Source organism: Mustelus asterias, chromosome 12, assembly GCF_964213995.1.
Source record: "Mustelus asterias chromosome 12, sMusAst1.hap1.1, whole genome shotgun sequence".
Taxonomy (NCBI): domain Eukaryota; kingdom Metazoa; phylum Chordata; class Chondrichthyes; order Carcharhiniformes; family Triakidae; genus Mustelus; species Mustelus asterias.
This window is the reverse complement of record NC_135812.1, coordinates 76,530,706-76,549,486: the sequence shown is the minus strand read 5'-3', so window position 1 is coordinate 76,549,486 and position 18,781 is coordinate 76,530,706. Positions and strand designations below refer to the sequence as shown.

The window sequence follows — 18,781 nt, the reverse complement described above, 5'->3', positions numbered from 1 at the left end:
ATAATGCAAAAGGAATTAAATGCAGAGATTTAACATAATTCAGCACCTTGACAATCATCAGGCTAAGCACTAACCTGCAATCACAAATCTGGAGCAGATTATTGGTCAAGCCATTCCATTCAATTCAAACACACTGGGAAAATGATAGGTTTAATTCACTGACAGCTAGTAGTGATTGACATATACAGTTGTTTTAAGTCAGGCTTGAAAGGGGCACAATAATCTGTCATCTAGTAGACAGCTCTGTAGCTGGCTGTCTTTGCTTAGTCCCCTAATCAGTGCAAAGCTGTCAGTCTAAGTTAGAGAGCTCAATTGTAAAACAAAGCCATGAAAAAAGTGAACATATTTCAAGGTCAGTACTACATTTAAACATCAGTGAGACACGAGGTGTCTTTTTTGACATCCAGTAGATAAGTTTTAGCCATTATTAAAAATATCATGCTTGCACTGAGCACTGTTCCTTTTTGCCTATTTAGTGTTAAATAAATAGGATTGTCATTAGTCACCTTAGAGATGAAATGACGGGGTGACATTGATCATATTCCAGTTAACTGGATTAACACATGTGGAATAGGTGTGTCTGTTCAGTACCTGGTTCTCATTATGTTCATCCGGGTATGGGTAGACTGAATCATAAGAGATCAATACAGAAATGGTGCAGAAAGACAAACAAAGAAAACACCCCAAGTATAAGATCTACAAAAGGTCTACAACCAGATTGAAACAGTTGCAACCAAAGCAAATAGATGTAGGGCATATCCGCAGAACAATTCATGACAAAATATCCTTGTTTACGGGTCATCCTGATTCAAAACATTGGCTTTATTTTGTCTTCACAGGTGCTGTCAGACCTGCTGAGATTTTCCAGCATTTTCTGTTTATTTCAGATTCCAACATCTGCAGTATTTTACTTTTATTTTGGTTTAAAATACTGATTAGGCCCCAGTTAAAGTAATGCACACAATTTTGGTCTGCTCATATGGCAGAAGGAATTGAGGCTTTGGAATGATTGTAGAGGAGAACAACAAGATTAATTCAATTTAAAGCACATCGAATGCCGACATAGGCGCAATGAGCTGGTTGCTTATATTTTAAGGGATTGCAATTGTACTTTAGACTTCGTATAATTGAGGCTTAGGAAATGATGGGATGGGTCACAATATCCTGCAAGAGTTAAAAGCAGAGAACACACCTTAGGCCAATTTAAAATTGTGTAAATCCCACCATCCCTGAAGTTGACAAAATGACTGGACAATGCAAAACAAGGAAGTTGGAAGTGTTCTCATTTGATGGCGATCCAGGCAAGGTCTTCGAAATGTAGAGGATTGCTAACAAATCAAAACAGACTATTGATACAAACAAATATAATTGGCACAAAAGACAAAAATCAGAAAAGGGCACAAAGGAATAGAGTAAGCTACTCAGGAAAGCCACAAGAGAAAGCAAAGCAAGATAAAGAGAGCACAATCAGGAAAGGCATGATCAAGCAAAGAGAACAAGCTTCCTCAACAAAAATTCTATATCAATATCAACCATCTACTTCTAATGATTATCTCGAAAAGATAGACAATGCACACTGCTTTCAAAAATGTGAAAGAAAACTTTAATATAAAGTTAAAAGCATTTGGAAAGTTTTAACTAAAAGCTGTGCAAGGTGGTTTCAATCCTAAAATTCTGTAGTATTAAGTGCATTGAAATACTTCAACAATCTAAGATTGGTAAACAAGAGCAGCCAACCATTTGTACAGCATCTTTAATATGTATATACAAAAAGAAAATCAAAGATGCTTCCAAGTATATAAAGGAAACCATACAGACATGGAAAGAAGGATTTGAGAAATGACAAAAGTCTTGGCTGAAGAGAGATGCTTGGAACAGCTTTTCTTTAAATTGGACATTTGGAAAGCAGAAAAGTTCAGGTCAGATATTCCAAAGAGTAGGACTCAACTGTCACAGCGACAAGGTAGTGCAGCTGGACAATTGTATTATAGATATGGTTGGAACAGGTCAGATAATTACCATAATTAAATTTAATGCATTATTTACATTGCAAATCACTGGACAAAGGAAGAGGATATGGGCAAGCATCTGGCCCAGCTTAAGACAGGGTTGAGATGAGTAAGGAAGCAAAATTTGTCATGGGGGTTCAAGACAATGTTGGAAAAAGTTGTAATTCAAGCATTACTCAAAGGCATTCAAATGAGGTGGAGGACCGGTAGAACTAAAGACATCAGCATTCATGTGGAAAATTAAGGCTCATATTTGCAGTGGTGAGATTTTCACTTTCCTTCTCTAACCAGTTACAAGGCAGTCCAGTAAATGAAATGAAGGGAGGAGGACAAAGTTGGTCCATCAGTTGTGCACGTATGCCCAAAACATGCAGAAAAAAGGCATAGGATAAAATCAAGGACAATCAGCACAACTTGTTAAAGGCAACCCAGCTGCAACAATTCTCTTATCAGAGCATTTGGAAGAAGTGTCCAATTCCATAAAATGAAGAACCAAGATTATTGGTTACATTTTTTTGAAGGCAGCTGGTTAGAAAAACTAATGCATTTAATAAAAAAATTACAGTAGAATAGAGAAAGGTGGCACGGACAGAAAACAAATTAGGGCAAATGGGAGTTGCTTGGATTAGAGGGGGGAAGGTGGCATTACTGTTGTCCACTCGAGTATCATTTAGATATTTCAATTTAAAATGTAAATATTATATCCACGAGTTTCCAACTTACAAAACTTCCTGTCCTTTTTCTGCATTCAGAAACATACAATCAGAAAATTGCCATGTCCACAGTTCAAAGCGAAGTTGCATGTGAGCAGGTTATGCTGCAAGTACACCTCCTGCCAATGGTAGCGCTGTAGCAGCTGTTTTGCATCTCAGTTCCTCAGGTTGCACTGCAGTTGAACCTCTGCGCATTTAAAATGTTGTATAAAATAGGCCAAATTTTACAATGGGAGATGACTGCATTGACTTGCCCTAGTCCAGTCATCCTGATCCTCTACAATCCTTCTCCTTCACCTGAAGGCACTCTGTCTATACCACAAAAGGTTACAGTTTTTTACTAAATATTGATATTGCTTTGTCTTCTCAGCCAACATTCAAATGTTTAAATCTACAGACAGCACAAAATTAGAGTGTGTAGCAAACAATGAGTGTTGTAATTGGTAAACAGGTCAGTGGAATGGGTAGGCAAGAGACTGAGGTAACTTAATGTGGAAAAGCGCAAGTTGTTTTTGGGAGGAAAATCAAGAATTGCAAGTGCAAACTCCACAGAAAGGTTCCAAAGGGTTTGGAGGATCAGAACCAATCAGACATTAAGAATTATTTAAAAAGGAAAATGCAATTTTTGGATTGTATAACTAGAAGCAGGGAATACAATATCACAGAAGCGATAATTTATCCAAGCTAATGGTTCAACTACAGTAAAAAGACAATGTGCAATTCTGGACACCCTATTTTAGAGGCAATAAGGTTATAAAGAGTGCTTCATATTTACCAGAACGACATCAGAAATGAGACACTGGCTCTGAAAAAAGGGCTGGTGATATTAGGACTACTTACAGTGGAGCTGAAAAGATTAACAGATTTAATGTTTAGGAATTTTTTACAATTTTGTTGAAGTGTTTTGACACAGTTGATCAGAGAAAGACTAGTTCCTTTGGTTGACAGTCAATTATGGGAACTGAAAGTGATGCAGAGTAACCGGCTAAAATCAGGAGCATTTGATACTGAGGTAACTGCAACGCAATGTCATATAACTAAGAGCCAGAGATTTGATGAGAAATAAAACTGTCTGGAATACTGATGGAAGATTCCTGAAATGAAAGGCTTGACGTATGAGGAGTGTTTGAGGACTCTGTCTGTAGTCAATGAAATTTAGAAGGATGGGGGGGGGGGGGGGTAGCCTTTTTCCTCTGATGGAGAAATCCAGCACGAGGGGGCATGGCTTTAAATTGAGGGGGGGTAGTTATAGAACCGATGTCAGGGGTAGGTTCTTTACCCAGAGGGTGGTGAGGGATTGGAATGCCCTGCCAGCATCAGTAGTAAATGCGCCTAGTTTGGGGGCGTTTAAGAGATCCGTAGATAGGTTCATGGACGAAAAGAAATTGGTTTAGGTTGGAGGGTCACAGTTTTTTTTTTAACTGGTCGGTGCAACATCGTGGGCCGAAGGGCCTGTTCTGCGCTGTAATGTTCTATGTTCTATGTTCTAAGGGCCCAGCTTCAGAGTAAAGAGATGACTCTTTAGAACAGAGATGAGGAGGAATTTCTTCAGCCAGAGGGTGGTGAATCAGTGGAATTCACTGCCACAGAAGGCTGTGGAGGCCAGTTCGTTGAGTGTACTTAAGACAGAAATAGACAAGTTTTTGATTGGTAAGGGGATCAAAATGTTATGGAGCAAATGTGGGAGACTGGGGTTGAGAAAAGTATCAGCTATGATCGAATGGTGGAGCAGACAATGGGCCGAATGGCCTAATTCTGCTCCTATTTCTTATAGCCTTATATGTGTATATAGATCTGTAAATAAACAAGAATATTTTTTATGACTAACAGAGTCCTCAAACACTCCCCATATGTCCAGCCTTTCATTTCAGGAATCTTCCCTCCTGTATTCCACAGAGCTTCATTTCTCATCAAATCTCTGGCTCTTAGTCATATGACATTGCGTTGCAGTTACTTCAGTATCAAATGCTCCCGATTTTAGCCGGTTACTCTGCATCATTTTCAGTTCCCATCATTGACTGTCAACCAAAGGAACTAGTCTTTCTCTGATCAACTGTGTCAAAACACTTCAACAAAATTGTAAAAAATTCCTAAACATTAAATCTGTTAATCTTTTCAACTCTACTGTAAGTAGTCCCAATATCACCAGCCCTTTTTTCAGAGCCAGTGTCTCATTTCTGATGTCTTTCTAATAAATATGAAGCACTCTTTATAACCTTATTGCCTCTAAAATGGCAGCATTCTTAGGGTAATGGACAAATTAAAGAAACTTCATCCAGACCCTGGACCCAAGAGGAAACAATCAAGGGTTGAGGGAATAGTAGAATTAGAGACTTGGTGGAGCCTAAAAGAACGTTGGCAGAAAGGATTGAAGCAGAGACAGATGCCTTGAAAAAGGATGAAATCAGTATTGGAAACATAAGAGCATGCAGAGAAAAAAATGTAAATCAGATGAATTTTTGATTGCTCTAACAAACTATGAGGACAGAATGAATTGAATATTCTCCTGTGTTGTAAATTTCAATGGTTTCATTACCATCTGACATCAAACTTGTTATAGGGCCTGCTCAAACCCTCAGTATTTTTTTATTCATTCGTGGGATGTAGGCGTCGCTGGCTGAGCCAGGATTTATCGCCCATGGCTCGCTTGGCCATTTCAGAGGGCAGTTAAGAGTCAACCACATTACTGTGGGTCTGGAGTCACATGTAGGCCAGACTGGGTTAGAACGGCAAATTTTCTTCCCGAAAGGACCAGGGGTGGGTTTTACAACAATCGACAATGGTTTCATGCTGATCATTTTTATTGAATTCAGATTCCATCATCTGCCATGGCAGGATTTGTATCCAAATCTGCAGAGAATTACCCTGAGTATCAGTCCAGTGACAATACCACTGCAGTAGCATAGTGGGGCCACATGAGGTCAAGATCTTGTAGAATTCTAATTTGGAGACCTAGTTGTACTCTGTTGTAACAGCTATTCAATTCAATGTAGTGCTTTTATAGTTTAAGTGTGGGCGCTACACGAACTTGGGTAAATAACAGCTGGCTGGCATAACTTTTTTAATTGGATATGATCTTTCATTGATTTTTTAAAAATATGAACCAGATGCAACGTATAACCTACCATTTAGTATGAAATATAGCAGTGTACAAATGATCGCAAGTTAAATGAAGGTCAGTCTTTAACTGCACTCACCCAATGTGATAAATGCTGGCTACAGGAAAAATCCATGATCATGATGCCATCTACTGGTACAAACCTACTGCTACACTAAATTTACCCAAGCAGCTATAAAAAAAACTGAATTATAATTAAGATGCAGTCAAACTGAATAAATCTCCCCCAAATAGATTACAACTTTTAGTTTTCTACCAAGGGCAAAGCGATTGACTGTTCCCTGGTGAGTTCTGGAAGTTAAACTAAGAACGCAAGTGACATTAAGCATAAATGAGCTTTTAGTGTTCAAACCACAGCCAACTCCCATCTGTGTTATATCGAATTTAAACAGGAGCTGCTCATTCGGCCCCTCAGGCCTGCTCCACCTTGGAATAAGATCATAGCTGATCCTCTATCTCAACACCATACTCCCACATTCTCCACATACACTGACACCTTTATGGAGTCTAGAAACCTATTTCCTTCTCAAATGCATTCAATAACTTGGCCTCCACAGCCTAGTGGTAGAGAATTCCACAGGTTCACCATCCTTGAATGTAGAAGTGTCCCCTTCATCTTGATCCTAAATGGCCTACTTTGTATCCTGAGACAATGACCCCTTGTTCTTGATGACCCTCCCCCACCGAGAGGAAACATCATCCCTGCATCCAGTCTGTCCAGCCCATCGAAACTTTATGCATTTCAATGTGATTCTCTTTTCTTCTAAACTCCAATACAGGTCACCTAGTCGACCCAATTTCCCTTCATATAACAATCCTGCCATCCCATAAATCAATCTTGCAAACCTTTGTACACTCCTCAATATCAAGTGTATCCCCTCTCAGCTAAGGAGGCTAAAACTGCACACAACTCCAGGTGTCACCAAGGCCTTGTACAGCTGAAGACCGACATTCTTGCTCCTTTACTCGATCTCCCTTGCAATGAAGGCAAACATAGCATTTGCCTTCTGTAACTGGTGCTCAGGAACACCCAGGTCCCTTCATACATCAACATTTTGCAATCATTCACCGTTTAAATACTCTGCATTCAGTTTTTCACACTTATCCACTTTATGCTGCATCTGCTATATATTTGCCCACCCACTCTTTTCTATGTCATCTTGAAGTTAACATCCTCTCAGTCCTCATATTCCCACCAAGTTTTATATCAGCAAACCTTGGTTCCCTCATCCAAATGATTGATGCATATTGTGAATATGCTGGGAATCAAGTACTGATCCCATCTACTTTAGTTTTCTCCCTCCTTTAAATACCAGGCTCCAATCTGCCGGGACCATACCAAAATTTATAGAATTTTGAAAGATGGCAACAAACCCTTCCACTATTCCATGGCCACTTCAGTTAGTACCCTGGAATGTAGATCAGGTCCTGGGGCTTTCAATCCCATTATTTTCTCCAGAACTATATATATTTTAAACACTAATTTCTTTCAATTCCTCCATATTAAACTAGAAAGGAATGTATAACTATTCCAATATATACATTTATTCCTTAAAATATTAGCCATTGCTTATCCACCATTACACCTTTTGATGAAGTTTCCCACTCTTCCTTAGCCAACTCGCACCTCATCTTTGTACATTTCTTTTATTTAGATTTAGGAACTTAGTTTCAGATTGGATTTCTTCATTTTCCATCCTAATGAAGAATTCAATCATACTGTGGTCACTGTTCCCTGAAGGACCCTGCACAATATTAATTAACCCCTTGTCAGTGTACAATACCAAATTTAGAATAGACTAGTCCCTAGTTGGTTCCACAAATTACTGGTCTAAAAAATTAAATCTTTGCACACTCCAGGAATTCATCTGCCACAGTATTATTGCTAATTTGGTTTGCTTAGTCTATACGTAGATTGTAGTCACCCAGGATTACTGTAGCACCCTTGTTACATGCATCTTTAATTTCCTATCTAATGCCATCCCATGCTTTACCATTGTTTGGAGGCCTAGAAACAACTCACACGAAAGGTTTCCACTCTTTGTTGCTTCTTAACTCCACCCAAACTGAGCCAGTATCCTTTCACTACTGCAATGATTTTATCTTTAACCAACAATCCCATTCAACCTCCTTTTCCTTTTTGCCTGTTCTTTCTAAATATCAAATACCCTTAGATATTCAGTTCCCAGCTTTGGTCACCTTATAGCCATGTTTCTCCAAGCACAATCATATAGTACTCATTTACAGCTATTTGCATTATTAGTGCACCTTACTGTAAATGGTCTGTGCATTCAGATGCAGTGCCTTTAGAGCTGTCTATTTAACAATTTTACACTTTTGTACGATGACCCTATTTGCTGCTAAACCCTGGTTTCCTCTGCCTTTCACTTTTGCGTTCTACTTTATCTTTCACTTATATTTTTGTTTCCCTCTCTCTTGCACGTCTCTCAGGTTCGCATCCCCCTGCCACGCTCATTCAAACACTCCCCAACAGTAATAGCAAATACCCCAATCCTGCTGACATGCAGCACATCTAGCTTGTACAGGTTCCGTCTTGCGCAGAATCAGTCCCAATGCCTCAGGAACCTAAATCCCATTCTCCGACACCACCTCTCCAGCCACACATTCACTTGGTCTGCTCCCCCATTCCTGATCTCGCTAGCACATGGCACTGGGAGTAATCCAGAGATTACAATGTTGGAGGTCCTGCTTTTTAATGTGTTTCATAGCTTCCCCCCCCCTCTTCAGAATGTCCTGCTGCCACTCATTGATCCCGGCAGCAGGGAGGCAACATACTATCCTGGTGTCACGTCTGAAGCCACAGAAACTATAATCTGCTCCCCTTAGAAAGAAAACTCCCATCACTATTGTTCTCCCACTCTTGTTTCTCTTTACACATGCAGCAGAATTAATTGTGGTGCCACAGACTTGGTTCTGGCTGCATTCGCCTGAGAAACCATCTCCCCTGCAGTACCCAAAATTGAAAATTTGTTAGAGAAAGATGCACCCAGGGCACTCGAACTAATGTTTTTTTCTCAGTCTGCATAAAGGCAGGCAGAGGCTTTTACTCAGGCATTCATCCATTCCCTTTTGCCTATGCACTCTACCCTCTATATGACTCCTCACTGTACATGCTATCCATAAAAATCTCACCCTTGCAGATGCTCCAGAGTGGCTGCAACTCCAGCTCAAACAGTTTAAGTAGCTGCAGCTGGACACATTTCCTGCATGTGATCACCCTAGACCATTGGAAATGATCCTGTCTTCCCATATCACAGGAGGAGCATTTCACGAGGCATAGCTGCCCTGCCATGACTTACCCTTAAATAAGTCCCTCTGCTTCTAGCTTAGAGAACATTAAGAACAGTAGAATAATCAGGGCCTACTTAACATGGCTGCTGCTTTTTGAGGAAGGTAGAAAATGAAAGGATTACCTTGTTCTCTCTGCACCGAAGTCCCTCAAGTCAAACTCCAACTTAAGAACTCTAATGCGCCCCAAAGCGGCACTCCAGTTTGAGACTGGAGGAGAGTAAGGGGAAGGGAGAAAGAAGATAAAAATATACAAAGTTCACGGACTCCTTTCAATTCTGCATAAACAGCCGGACTCAGAAGTACATCAAGAGTTGGCCAGATGATGCTAAACTAGAAGTAGTAATACTTAAGGCACTACATAAAGATGTGGATGATAATTGCAATCGAGCAGAGTTATGGGCAATTAAATTCAACACACTTTTTCAATACAGGAAGATAGTATTTCAGTATTGGCAAAAATTTCCATCCAAGACTCCAAGGCCCTTATCCTAAGTGGCACCAAAGCCCATTTCTGCACCATTAGTGGTTGTGCTTTCAGCTGCCTCGGCCCCAAGCTCTGGAATGCCTCTCTAAACCTCTGCCTCACTTTCTTCAGTTAAGACACTAACTAAAAACCTAACTCTTTACTAAACTGCTAGTCATCTGTCCCAATATCTCCTTATGTGGCTCAGTATCATTTTGTTTTATAATGCTACTATGAAGCACTTTAAAGGCACAAATACAACTCATCACCCATTCCTAGTTGTCTGGAATGTGGGACAGATGTTTCACGGATAAGACCAGATATAGGGAATGTTTCCCTTCCCTAAAAAAAAAATCAGTTGGGTTATGAGAACCAGCAACTTCCAATTGCTTAAATGAATGGAGTTTCACAAATTGCTAAAATAGGATTGGAATTCTTGACCTCAGCTGCTAGTCCAGTACCAGAAGCACTGGATTACAAATTGGAAGATAAATTAGGGACTACTCTGTTAACTTGACATGAAGAGAGATGTAGAAAGTTAAAATAAAGGCTCATCTTTAAATCACACACAATCCAACTCCACACGTACTTTTACAGAAGAATTCATTACCATACTGCCATCTCCTGGTTAAAAAGTTGTTGCTGTGCTATAAAAGCTTTGAAGCACAAGCTTATAAACACACAAGAACTGTAAATTAAGGAATTAAAACACAATATAAATATTAATAGATCACTAATTAGAGTAGCATCCAATTCTGGGGTCACACTTTAGAAAGGATGGAAATGCCTTGGAGAAGAAACAAAGGATATTTCCCATTCTCCTGACCACATACAGGGTGACCAAGGCTGTGACCTTAAATATCGCAGGGTATGACATTTTTAAGAGAAAGGAAGCTAGGAAAAGATAGTGGAGCAACATAAAGTCACCATTACTACTGTAATAAATGATAACTTTGGCTCAAAAGAGCAAGATATTGAATCAGTTTGGGTAGAGATTTGAAATAGGAAAGGAAAAAGAGGGCATTTGTGGGAGTAGTGTATACACACCTTAGAGTAATTGCATGGTAGGATAGGATATACAGGAAGAAATAAGTGGGCATGTAAGGAAGGTACCACAATAATTAAGGGAGACTTTAATCTTCCCGAATAAGGGTAACTCAAGGATATAGTGGCAGGACTAGCTGAAAAAGTGGATTCAAAAGTAGTACATTAGAGATGCACTGGCAGACATTTGAGGATGAATTTAAATAAATCGCATTTATCCTAGTGAGAAAGAATGAATCTTTGAAAAGGATGCAACATCCACGGCTGAATGATGCAGTTAAGGATTGTTTCTTTCTGAAAGGAACACTGTACGAATCTACAATGATTTGCTAGGTCAGAAGATTGGTCAAATTTTAGGAACTAGCGAAGAATGGCAAAACGAAAGAGGGAGAAAGAAGAGCATGACAGAAAGCTAGCTAGTACAAACGCAATAGCAAGAGTTGACAAATATTTAAATAGGAAAAGAGTAACTCAAGCTAGTGCTGGTCCACTGGAGTGGGCCTGGGGAATTTAAGTGGAAAATAAAAAAACCGCAGGTGTTGAACAGCTAGTTTGTGGCTGCCTTGAAAATCAAGGGGTGAAAAGGAGGGAGCAACTTAATTACCATCAGGAAAAAGGTTCTGAAAAAACGAAGAAATCTCGAGAACCAGATGGTCTTCATGCCTAGGGTCTTAAAAGTAATGGCTGCAGAGAAAGTACATGAATTGTTTCCTCTTCCAAAATTCCTATTTAAATATTTGTCAACTCTTGCTATTGCGTTTGTACTAGCTAGCTTTCTGTCATGCTCTTCTTTCTCCCTCTTTCGTTTTGCCATTCTTCGCTAGATCCTAAAATTTGACCAATCTTCTGACCTAGCAAATCTTTGTAGATTCGTACAGTGTTCCTTTCAGAAAGAAACAATCCTTAACTGCATCATTCAGCCGTGGATGTTGCATCCTTTTCAAAGGTTCATTCTTTCTCACTAGGATAAATGGTCCCAGGATTGGAAAACAGCTAATGTAACACCTTTAATCAAGAAAGGAGGGAGACAGAAAGCAGGAAACTTGTTAGTCTAACATATGTCATAGGGAAATTGCTGGGAAGGCTATAGCGGGATACTTAGAAAATCATATACGATCAGAGTCAATTTGAAAGGGAAACAGTATTGAACTAATTTATTAGAGTTTTTTGAGGAAGTAAACAAATCAAAGATGTGCGGGTTAGGTTGATTGGCCATGCTAAAAAAAATTGCCCTTAGTGTCCTGAGATGCGTAGGTTAGAGGGATTAGTGGGTAAATCTGCAGGGATATGGGGGGGGTAGAGCCTGGGTGGGATTGTGGTCGGTGCAGACTCGATGGGCCGAATGGCCTCTTTCTGTACTGTAAGGTTTCTATGATTGTATGATTCTATGCAAGGTTGATAAACCTTAAAGGCCAACCTGTAAGTGGTGTACTTGGATTTCAGAAGGCAATTGAAAAGGTGTCAACGGTTATTATACAAGATGAAATTGTATGATGTAAGGGAATAATGTATTAAGTTTGGTAAGGGGGTAACATTAATTCTGGTACTTACTGGAAGGGTCTCCTTATTTGAAAAAAGATACAATTGCATTAGACAGTTCATTCAAGCCATTCCTGGAACAAGGGGCTCATCTTATGAAGAAAGTTTGAACAGGTTGAACCAATACTCATTGAAGTTTAGAACAATGAGAAGTGATCTTATTGAAATGCTGAAGATCCTGAGGGGATTTGATGAGGTAGATACAAGGGCACTGCTTCCACCTGTGGGAGATACTAGAATCTGGGAACACTGCTCAAGATGAAGAGGAGAAAATTTCTCCTTATTGGGTGGCTAGTACATGGAATTCTCTTTTCCAGAGAGCAGCAGAGGCTGGGTGATTGAATTCATTCAAGGCAAGTTAAACAGAATTTTGACGGACAGTTATGGAGGACAAATGGCAAAGTGCAGTTGAGACCACAGCTACATCAGTCATGATCTCACTGAACGGCAAGGCAGAATCGATGGGCTGAATGGCCTACTTCTGCTCCCTTGTGTCTTATAGATGTCGACAAGAAGAGTCCCAATGAAGCAAGCAGACAGATTTCAAAAATAACATCCAAGTGACCTGGTCACCTTCGATTGACCTCCCGAAGAGTAACTTTAATTTAATTGAAAGGGTTGTGTTTAAAATTCTCCTAAAGGTGACGGAATTAGAGTCTCCAAACTCGAGGGGCAAAATCACCTGCAACACACTGACCATGATGTAGTTTCTCCTGAACTCCCTATTGCAGTTATTGGTGACTTTTATACTTACGGCCCCTGGCTTTGGTCTCCACAGGTGGAATCTTTCATAATCTGCATCAGGTCAGCTGTCAACCATTTCTTTTCAAAACAGCCCTGGCCTGTTCATCATTTCCAAGGTTATATATCTTGAACTAATAAATTTTTTTGCTTCTAGAATTCCCTAGACTAGAGAACAGTTCCCATGAATTAGAATATAGCAAGGTGCAACCCCACTATTCAAGAATAAAAAAGGGCAAAACAAGGAACAGACTGCTGCTCAGCCTGCATGGTGAGTGCTGCCTGACTGAGAGGAGTGCTTTTGGAGTTGGATGAACACGGAGTTAGGTGAAACAGGCAGCAGAGGCTACAAGCGAGAGTGCTGATTGGTAAGTGTTTTTTCTTTTTGCTCTTGGCATGGTAGTTGTCGTACACTATTATAGTGTGTGTGTGTAATTTCTGTGGTTTATAGTTTGAAAAGGTTATACTCGGTAGTAACAAGGAGCAGGAAAGAAGGGCCCTAGAAAATTGTATATATCTGAAACAAAGCATCTTTCAAAAGTTTAATTTAAAGAGGTAAGACATGACAGGAGAGCTCCAAGCCGTGGTTTGTTCCTCTTGCTCCATGTGGCAGGCTGGGGACAGTTCCAGTCTCCTGAGTCAGCATGTATGCGGGAAGTGTCTCCAGCTGCAGCTCCTGGAAGCTCGAGTTTCAGAGCTGGAGCGGCGGCTGGAGACACTATGGAGCATCCGCAGGTCAGAGAGTATCGTGGATAGCACGTATAGAGAGTTGGTCACACCGCAGGCTCAGACTCTGCAGGCAGGAAGAGAATGGGTGACCACCAAACAGAGCAAGAGAGATAGGCAGATAGTGCAGGAATCCCCTGTGATCATTCCCCTGCAGAACAGATATATGGCTTTGGATACTGTTGAGGGGAATGACCTCTCTAGGGAAAGCAGCAGCAGCCAAACTTGTTGCACCACAGTTGGTTCTGCTGCAGAGGGGAGGGGTAAAAAGTATGCCAGTGCAATAGTTATAGGGGATTCAATTGCAAGGGGAATAGACAGGCGTTTTTGTGGCTGCAAACGTGACTTCAGGATGGTATGTTGCCTCCCTGGTGCTCGGGTCAAGGATGTCTCGGAGTGGCTGCAGGACATTCTGAAGGGGGAGGGCGAACAGCCAGTGGTCATAGTACACATTGGTACAAACGACATAGGTTTAAAAAAAAGGGATGAGGTCTAAAAGCAGAATACAGAGAGCTAGGAAGAAAGTTAAGAAATCAGACCCCAAATGGTAGTGATCTCAGGATTAGTACCGGTGCCACATGCTAGTCAGAGTAAAAATGAGAGGATATAACGGATAAATACGTGGCTGAAGAGATGGTGTCAGGGGGAGGGTTTCAGATTCCTGGGGCTTTGGGACCGGTTCTGGGGGAGGTGGGACCTGTACAAATTGGACGGGTTACACCTGAGCAGGACTGGGACTGATGTCCTAGGGGGAGTGTTTGCTAGAGCGGTTGGGGAGGGTTTAAACTAATATGCAAGGGGGATGGGAACCTATGTAAGGAGTCCGAGAAGGAGGGAGCAAAGACAATGTGGGGAGGAGGTTCCAACTACATCAAAAATCAGGAAAAAAAGTTAAAAGGAAGGAGAACTCAGGAGATGTTATTAATGGAAGTGTTAGAGTTCAAAAAAAGGTACAAAAACTAGCATAAGGGCACTTTATCTGAATGCTTGTAGCATTCAAAACAAGGTAAATGAGTTGACAGCACAAATCATTGTGAACGAGTATGATTTGGTGGCCATAACAGAGACATGGTTGCAGGATGGTCACAACTGAGAGTTAAATATCCAGGGGTATCAGACTGTTCGGAGGGACCGACAGGAAGGTAAGGGAGATGGTGTAGCTCTGATATTTAAGGATGATATCAGGGCGGTAGTGAGAGATGATATAGGTTCTATGGAAAAAAAGGTTCAATCCATTTGGGTGGAAATTAGAAATAGTAAGGAGAAAAAGTCACTGATCGGCGTAGTCTATAAGCCACCAAATAATGACATCATGGTGGGGCGAGAAATAAACAAAGAAATAACTGATGTAAAAATGGTACAGCAATCATCATGGAGGATTTTAATCTACATATCAATTGGTCAAACCAGATCAGTCAAGGCAGCCTTGAGGAGGAGTTTATAGAATGTATCCCCGATAGCTTCCTTGAACAGTATGTAATGGAACCTACGAGCAGCAAGCTATCCTAGATCTGGTCCTGTGTAATGAGACAGGAATAATTAATGATCTTGCAGTTAGGGATCCTCTTGGAAGAAGCGATCACAGTATGGTTGAATTTAAAATACAGATGGAGCGTGAGAAAGTAAAACCCAATACCAGTGTCTAAACAAAGGAGACTACAAAGGGATGAGGGAGGAGTTGGCTAAGGTAGACTGGGAGCAAAAACTTTGTGGTGGGACAATTGAGGAACAGTGGAGGACTTTCAAAGCGATCTTTCACAGTGCTCAGCAAAAGTATATCCCAGTGATAAGGAAGGACTGTAGAAAAAGAGATAATCAGCCATGAATATCTAAGGAAATAAAGGAGGGTATCAAATTAAAAGAAAATGCATACAAAGTGGCAAAGATTCGTGGGAACTTAGAGGATTGGGAAATCTTTAAAGGTCAGCAGAAAGCCACGAAAAAAAGCTATGAAGAAAGGCAAGATGGATTATGAGAGTAAACTAGCTCAGAATATAAAAACAGATAGCAAAAGTGTCTACAAATATATAAAATGAAAATAAGTGGCAAAAGTAAACATTGGTCCATTAGAGGACGAGAAGGGGGATGTAATAACTGGAAATGAGAAAATGGCTGAGGCATTGAACAGGTATTTTGTGTCGGTCTTCACAGTGGAAGACAAATAACATGAGGTGAGAACCTAGAAACTATCATCAAGAAAGAGGTACTGTTGGGCAAGTTAATGGGGTAACAATAGACAAGTCTCCTGGTCCTGATGGAATGCATTCCAGGGTACTAAAAGAGATGGCGGAAGAAATAGCAAATGCACTAGTGGTAATTTGCCAAAATTCGCTGGACTCTGGGATGGTTCCCGCAGATTGGAAAATAGCAAATGTGACGCCACTGTTTTAAAAAGGAGGTAGACAAAAGGCCGGTTAGCTTAACTTCTGTAGTCGGGAAAATGCTTGAATCGATCATCAAGGAAGAAATAGTGAGACATCTGGATATAAATTGTCCCATTGGTAAGACGCAGCATGGGTTCATAAAGCGCAGGTCACATTTGACTAATTTGGTGGAATTCTTTGAGAACATTACATGTGCAGTGGACAATGGGGAACCTGTGGATGTGGTGTATCTGGATTTCCAGAAGGCATTTGACAAGGTGCCGCACCAAAGACTGCTACATAAGATAAAAGTGCACAGTGTTACGGGTAATGTATTAGCATGGATAGAGGATTGGTTAACTAACAGAAAGCAAAGAGTGGGGGTAAATGGGTGTTTTTCTGGTTGGCGATCAGTGACTAGTGATGTGCCTCAGGGATCAGTGTTGGGACCGCAATTGTTTACGATTTACATAGATGATTTGGAGTTGGGGACCAAGTGTAGTGTGTCAAAATTCACAGATGACACTAAGATGAGTGACAGAGCAGTGTGCAGAGGACGCTGAAAGTCTGCAAAGGAAAATAGATAATCTAAGTGAGTGGGCGAGGGTCTGGCAGATGGAGTACAATGTTGGTAAATGTGAGGTCATCCATTTTGGTAGGAATAACAGCAAAATGGACTATTATTTAAATGGTAAAAAATTGCAACATGCTGCTGTGCAGAGAGACCTGGGTGTCCTTGTGCAGGAATCTCAAGGAGTTGGCTTGCAGGTGTAGCAGATAATTAAGGCAGCAAATGTAATTTTGTCCTTCATTGCTAGAGGGATGGAGTTTAAAAATAGGGAGGTTATGTTGCAGCTGTATAAGGTGCTGGTGAGGCCACACCTGGAGTTCTGTGTACAGTTTTGGTCTCCTTACTTGAGAAAGGATACACTGGCACTGGAGGGGGTGCAGAGGAGATTCACTAGGTTGATTCCAGAGTTGAGAGGATTGGCTTACAAGGAGAGACCGAGTAGACTGGGGCTATGCTCATTGGAATTCAGAAGAATGAGGGGAGATCTTATAGAAACATACATTATGAAGGGAATAGATAAGATAGAAGCAGGGAAGTTGTTTCCACTGGCAGGTGAAACTGGAACTAGGGGGCATAGCCTCAAAATAAGGAGAAGCAGATTTAGGACTGAGTCGAGGAGGAACTTCTTCACACACAGGGTTGTGAATCTGTGGAATTCCCTGCCCAGTGAAGCAGTTGAGGCTACCTCATTGAATGTTTTTAAGGCAAGGATAGATAAATTTTTGAACAGTAAAGCAATTAAGGGTTATGGTGAGCAGGCAGGTAAGTGGAGCTGAGTCCACAAAAAGATCAGCTATGATCTTATTGAATGGCAAAGCAGGCTCGAGGGGCCAGGTGGTCTACTCCTGCTTCTAGTTCTTATGTTCTTATGAATTGTGGGCTTGTTTATCTATCAGCAGGGGTTGTATAATCCTACAATTGCCATGGGGAATGCAGCAGGGAACAATGCCCAAAATATTTGTTCAATTAAAAGGCCTAATGCCTGGATAAATCTGTTTTGAATGCAGAGATCAGGACCTCATTAGCCTCACTGGATCTTAACTGGTGGTTTTTGTAATTCTGGGCACACAAGATCGCTCAACAAGTGCTATTAAACATTTTGAAAATGTAACAAATGAGGTGAAAAAGAAAACCATGGATGTAGTACATTTATATTTTCTAAAAATATTAGGTCAGGTGCCATACACTAAGAAAACAGAATATGATGGCCCATAAGATTGAATGCAATAACCAAGGGCAGTTAGCAACTGCATCAAGTCAATTTTTTTTTAAAAGACTGTAAAAGATTGATGTTATGAGGAATCTAGGTGTCTTAGCACACACAGTTACCATGCAGGTACAGCAAGTAGTACCTTAATCTTTATTGCAAAGGGATAGGAGTGTAAGAGGTAAAAAGTCTTACTGTAATTGTATCAGGCTGTGGCAAGACCATACCTGGCAAACTGGATACAGTTTTGTCCACTTACCAAAGGAAGGATACACTTGCCTTCAGAGTAGCCCAAAGGTTAACTAGACTGGTTCGTGTGATGAGGAGATTGTCCTGGAGAGACGGAGTAAACTAGGCCTAATGAGAGTTTAGAAGTATGGGTGATCTCCTTGAAACAAAATTCTTAAGAGGCTTAATGAGAGAGGTGCTGTGAGGATGCCCCCCACTCCATTTAAGATTGAGATGAGGGAAAATGTCTTCATGCAAAGGATTATGAATCTAAATTCTATAACCCCAGAGAACTGTGGGTGTTCAGTTGTTGAGTATACCCAAGACATGAGACAGAATTTTGGATACAGAGGGAAATAAGGGATGTGGAAATAGGACAGAAAGGTGGAATCGAAGTAGATCAGGCATGATAATCTTGAATGGCTGAGCAGGCTAGAAAGGCTGACTGGCCTGTTCCTGCTCCGGTTTATTATACTTTTATTCAAAAAACTGATCACAGTACTGTCAAGTGTGATCGATACACGTTTAACCTTCTGTGATGGAGAAAATCCCCAAATTGCGTACGAGAATGTCAAACTTTTAAAAAGACATGTGTTTTTTTAAAATGGGCCTCCAATCCCAAAGATAGCGAAGGATGTAAATTCTGTCATTGTCTGAATTGCTCCAGTGGGTGATACCAAGAGAGACAATGGAAGTTACTGTTGCCAGAGAGATAGACCAAAAGCCATACAGAAATTAATTGTCATC

The 18,781-nt window shown here is 40.7% G+C and overlaps 1 protein-coding gene across 4 annotated transcripts in view; it reads right to left on the bottom strand.

Annotated features, from left to right (window-relative positions):
• Positions 1 to 18,781, bottom strand: part of slc38a12 (solute carrier family 38 member 12) — a 248,473-nt gene that overhangs the window by 216,128 nt on the left and 13,564 nt on the right. The window lies entirely within an intron of this gene.